We start from the raw sequence: 6,048 nt of genomic DNA on the forward strand, positions 1-6,048 counted from the left end.
AGGAAAAAAAATTAACTTAAATGATTTTAGCAAATGGCTGCAATATAACAAAGAGTGAAAAATTTAAGAGGGTCTGAATACTTTCCGTACCCACTGTGTATATATATATATATATATATATAAATAAAAGGCATTTATAATGATTCCTTAAGATTTGCATTTCAAACAAATGCTGATCTTTTGAACTTTCTATTCATCGAAAGAATCGTGAAAAATCACAGTTTCCACAAAAATAGTAAGCAGCACAATGTTTTTCAACATTGTTTCCGGAGCACCAAATCAGCATATTAGATGATTTCTGAAGGATCATGTGACAAGACTGGCATAATGGCTGCTTAAAATTCAGCTTTGACATCACAGAAATAAACAGCACTTAAAAATACAAATATAAAACAGGTATTTTAAATAGTAATAATAATAATAATAATATTTCACAATATTACGTTTTTTATGGTATTTTTTTAGCAAATGAATGCAGCCTTGGTGAGCATTAGACACTTCTTTCAAAAACATTAAAAAAAGTAACGATTTAATTAATAATCTAAATTTTTCACCTCAGGTTTTGGAACTGTGCAACAGAGTGCATATAACAGTTATGTTTAAACAAAATAATCTCTCTCTTTCTCGGACTATCCATCTTCTATACAAACTTATCTATGCACATCAGTGACAACACAGTTTTAATTCCGAGCAGAAAGATCAAAGATGACAGGGCACCCAACCTCACCCCACAAATCATTGTGCTAATGTGGAACAGCGCCATTTTTGAAAGATCAAATGTGTTTAATTTAATGCCCCATCATTTATTTAGGAGAGTAATGGAGCTAAAGACATAACACCGCTCAGTGGTGTTCTTTAAGTAATCATTCCTCCTTGGCCAACTAACTGACTGCCTGCATTCGGCCATCTTTGGTTAGAATTTACTCCTATGCCAAGCTTTTCCGGTTGCGTTTACTAGTTGCAATATGAGCAAAGCCTTAATGTTAGAACTCAAACAGGATATTTTCAGGATATGTATTGTTTTATTTCTAAAGCAATTCTCAATGCAAATTAAATCCAAATCAAATACAAAATCAGTGGACAACCTTAAATGAAAAACTTTGCCATAAAAAATATTTTTTGGGAAAAAATATCTTAAAAGAGTGAGACAAAATGAAGGACTTAACACCTCCTACACACGAGGGACAGAGCAAAACGAACAACAAACCAGGATAAACATACTGTGCTCAGATGGCTGCACTCACTCCAAACAGAGGGATGCTGAGCTTGGCACGTTCTCCATCCAGCTGAACCCGCTGCCCTCCTGAATGCTAATGCCGAAAGCACAAGAATGGCCTAATGGAGTAGTTTGCAACAACCCCTGGTGATTAAGTCCAGTGGACTGGTGAGAAGAAAGTAATTCTGGATCAAACTTTAATCATACAGTAGGTGCTGAAACATTTTCCTGGCAAAACCAGCACCTGACAAAGGCATTCGAGGCATGCAGACACAGAGGGAACATTGTTCTGGCCGAAATGAAGGCCATCAAAGCCTTAACCCTTCCTTTGCCACCTGAAATCTCAGAGGCAGTAAGCACAGGTGACATCTGTTTGAATGATCAACATACAATACATGATCAGTTCATAGTTTCAGTCACATGACTGCTGCAGAGACCTTGAGGGCAAAACAACCATTGAATTACCACACAGACCTATCAATTTTCCCTGTGTTTTAGGTCACAAATATTTTCATCACCTCTCAACTGAAGAACAACGATATGTGAACAAACTGCAAGTTCTGGGCACTTGTGATCCATATACAGCACCCACTGCTGTATTTTAATAACAAAAAAACAGCAGAATTTAACACAAAAAACATTCAGATAACACTGATGTAGTGACACATATTGACATATATATATATATATATATACAGTGGGTACGGAAAGTATTCAGACCCCCTTAAATTTTTCACTCTTTGTTATATTGCAGCCATTTGCTAAAATCATTTAAGTTAATTTTTTTTCCTCATTAATGTACACACAGCACCCCATATTGACAGAAAAAAAAAGAATTGTTGACATCTTTGCAGATTTATTAAAAAAGAAAAACTGAAATATAACATGGTCCTAAGTATTCAGACCCTCTGCTCAGTATTTAGTAGAATAGTGGTGGCCAAAATTTTTAAAACACTAGTATTTTCACCAGCTAAAAATGGTTTTAAGTCAGTTATTTCTATCTTTTGCTGTAGTATGTCAGTAGGAAATATCAGTTTACATTTCCAAATACTCATTTTGCCATTAATTGTAATAATCCAGTGAGATTTTTGTTTAACAACAGCCAGTGCTCCACACAGAGATCTGATCTCATCATCATCCAGTCTGTCTCGAACGACATGAAGAAACAGAACAAACTGAGACAGACTAAATCCAGAAGAACCGTGGCAACGTCTTCAAGATGCTTCAAGAGACCTCCCTGCAAAGATACCTGAAAAACTATGCGCAAGTGCACCTAGGGCAAAAGCTGCTTTAAACACAAAGGATGGTCACACCAAATGTTGATTTAATTTAGTTAATAGAAGTTATTTGATAAAGAAAATCTATTTATGACATTATTTTTGACAGCATCCTCATTTTACAGCATTTTTACACAAAACTTGTGCATAAAACTTTTAACAGTACTGTAGCTTTGCAGGTAGGTTTCTTGAAGCATCTTGGAGACGTTGCCACAGTACTTCTGGCTTTAGTCCATCTCAGCTGTATGCATTAGGTGTTGATTGGATGTCGAGATGAGGGCGAGGCGTCAGTATACACTTTATTGATAATTCACTGTATGCTATGTAAAACCAACCAGATGTGGCCAGAGTTTTTCTGTGGCGTCATTTTTGGGAGTATTTTTTCCCATTAATTTTTCCCTTTAGGGATTTTAAAAAGGTTTTAAAAGCATTAAGCCATGAACCAAACCAACCAGCTACGAGGTAAATCACAACATTGAAAAAGTGCGTCATTGTTCCATGCTGAGCTCTCTGATTGGTGGAATTTTCTTCACAGCATCAAGGATAATGTACTTTTTCACCTTGAATTTCGCTGTTAAACATTTTTTTTTTTTAAATCAGCATGTCTGTCTCTAAAGGTTTACAAGTTAATGTTAAAAATCAACATCCCTATTGAGAAAATGGATGGAATTTTTACTTCTGGAACCCGACTGTTGCATTCTATACTGTATGAATGCAACAAGCTAAATCACATATCAAGCAGTTTATTTCGAATGGTCTTCTATGGGAAAATGTTTAACATTCAATTGAATGTGTTGTGTTCATATTCTTGGCGCATCTACTTGCCGTATATAGCGTGCATCAAAAGGTGCATACTGAAATTAGTCTTTTAATATCAGTACAGTAGTACTTAGTACAAACCTGGTAAAAAATAACTGGCAGGCAGTAGAGGAAAGCCTTGTTTTGCCCTCCAGGCAGGCGTTCCTATGAGGGTTTAACATCATGTGAAAACTATGAATAGATGTGCAGCAGAAAGCCTCAATTTGTTTACTGACTAATGATATGATACAAGCCAGTACTACATCTCTGCTTTGCCTCGACCTGTGCTCCAAAATTAGCTAAATTTGGCAACCTAGTCAAACATGCCATAGCCAATAAGGCCTCACAATTAATTTAAATAGCTGCAGTTTAGTAAAGAAATCCTTACTGATCAAATAACCACAGATTTCTGCTTTAAGTACTAAGTTAAAAATCACCCAACGTCAAACACAATGAAGATTAAAGATCCTCAAGTATTAAAGCGGACCTCATCAGATGCGGGCTTTTTAAGAGGGTAGACGTCATTTGGTCCACTAACGATGCAACGCTGTGCTTTGAGTCTCAGAGTCTCGTCCATTATTCCTTGACATGTGGGAGGGGGGTGTGAACTAATCAAAGACAGCACAGGACTGACAATAATAATAGGTCATCTCACAGCATCACCCGGCTCACTTACGATAAGGAGGGATAATTCAACGTTACACCCGCCATGCTAGATAAATGAAGACAGTTTCCTTATGATGGGCAACAGTGATTCTTGTTACTCACCTAACAGTTATTCTTCAGTGCAGATGAAAACTTATATAAAAGCCGGTATGAGTGTGTTTCACAACATGCAACAGTCAGCAAAGGGTTCATTTTTAACTTTTGGTCCGGTTTTGTTTCTAATGGCATTTTAGATGTGTCAAACAAATGGGAAACTGTTTGAAAATATGAAAAAAAGCGACTTAAAGGGAAAGTTCACCCAAAAATGAAAATTCTGACATCTTTTACTCACGCTCAAGTTGTTGCAAACCTGTATGAGTTTTTGTCTTCTGTTGAACACAAAAGAAGATATTTTGAAGAATGTTGGTAACCAAACCAAACAATGAATCAGCCATTGACTTCCATTGTGCTTTTTCAATCAATTGCTACCATCAACAGTTTGGTTACCAACAATCCCCAAAATATATTTTGTGTTCAATAGAAGAAACTTTTACAGGTTTGGAACAGCTTGAGGGTGAGTAAATGATGACAAAATTTTCATTTTGGGGTTAACTCTCATTAACTGGTAAATCGGCATTGATATCAAACAAATCAAGCAGATTACAAGATTAAACGAATCAAGATTATCTGGCCCAACAACCAGTGATGTAGGTTATGATTGTACTGATTATATCATCTAAAGTGCTTAACGTGATTTACCCAATTAAAACATTTTCCTGGATCAACATCCTTTGTTGGACCTGCAACAACATTTCTATTAATGACTGACTCAAGTGTTAGACAGATTATGACTAAGTGTCATGTAAAATAATTAACCCGACTGCCAAAACCAGAGTATGCCAATATTCTGGTTTCTTGAAATCTTCTACTCAAATGTGAGGAGATGCTAACAGCTTAATTTATTGTGAATATGGAGATTACATGTACAGATAAATATCTGTTGATGTTCGAGCTAAGCAAAATGTCTTTAAACGGAAAAGCTAATCTTAAAAGCATTCAAATAAATTCACTCACGTTTTTTGTGACATACTTGTAATGTGTAAATCTTTACTAAAAAGACTAAAAGTCTGATGATAATAATCCTAACGAAAAGTGAGACAACGCCATATTGTTGCTATGGTTACAATGCGATTTGTGTTATGAAAGAGCGTTTACTGAACTTGTAATCTTTTATAGTGACTGAAATGTTTTAAAGCATGAAACCCCCTCAAACTTTTTGATTCACTTGCTGGGGATTTTTAAGACCCTTACCGCACCGTCAACATTAGAAACCCCTCTGCGTCCTTGCAATAAACTGATTGCCTTTTAATATTACATAAATTATTACATTAAATTAATAGCCTTATATTAACTTAATATCATACATTAACATTTAAACTGTTTATTCACCATCTAGTCAGCGATTAAACAAACCATTTACAAAAGGAGCAGGTGACAAAATTAAAGAAAGAAAAAAATAAAGACACGTTAAGAAGTTGTCTTACCTTATCTAGACGCGTTTGCCCTGTAGCTGTTCAAGTGAACTTTGGAGGAACGTTTCCTGTGTGCGTTCCTTCCTTCCTTCCACACCTAACGGGACAGGTAGCTAACAACTGACACAGCAACTCAACCAAAGGATATTAAAAGAACATGATACCAAATTAAAAGGCACTCGCACTGGCATACACGACAAGCATGTTTAGAAGCAATAAAAAGTGTTTAAACTCAAAGAGCAAGCTGTTTGTTTGCTCGGCTCCAGGCGTTCTTTGTGTTGTCAAACGAGTGCTGTACCTGCGCTTGTGCTTATGGGAGTGAAGACAGATCTAGTGCTGCCGACTGCTTATGGGCGGGGCTGATGCGGTATGGGCGGGGCCAAATGCTGCTGTTTTATTGTGCTCCCTACTGTCCAGTATGTAAAGGAGACAAATTATTTTTCAATGTTGAGCTTGAAATACAACATTTGTTATATTTTAATGTATTTAGCATTTATTTGTACATTACATTACTTGTCAAAGATGAAACCACACGCAATTTGCAGTTTAAAAGAGAATTTAGTGGATTAGTGGATTTTTT

The 6,048-nt window shown here is 36.1% G+C and overlaps 1 protein-coding gene across 3 annotated transcripts in view; it reads right to left on the reverse strand.

The window, feature by feature from the left end:
- Positions 1-5,779, reverse strand: part of LOC107714175 (glycerophosphodiester phosphodiesterase domain-containing protein 5-like) — a 47,956-nt gene extending 42,177 nt beyond the window's left edge. For all 3 annotated transcript variants that reach the window (XR_001636964.1, XM_016519930.1, XM_016519929.1), the window contains exon 1: positions 5,481-5,779. The gene's annotated coding sequence lies outside the window, so the exon portion shown is untranslated. The remainder of the gene's footprint in view (positions 1-5,480) is intronic.
- Between the last annotated feature and the right edge of the window lie 269 nt (positions 5,780-6,048).

The sequence above is a fragment of the Sinocyclocheilus rhinocerous genome, unplaced genomic scaffold (genome assembly GCF_001515625.1).
Source record: "Sinocyclocheilus rhinocerous isolate Xijiao unplaced genomic scaffold, SAMN03320098_v1.1 scaffold1561, whole genome shotgun sequence".
In the NCBI taxonomy this organism is placed as follows: domain Eukaryota; kingdom Metazoa; phylum Chordata; class Actinopteri; order Cypriniformes; family Cyprinidae; genus Sinocyclocheilus; species Sinocyclocheilus rhinocerous.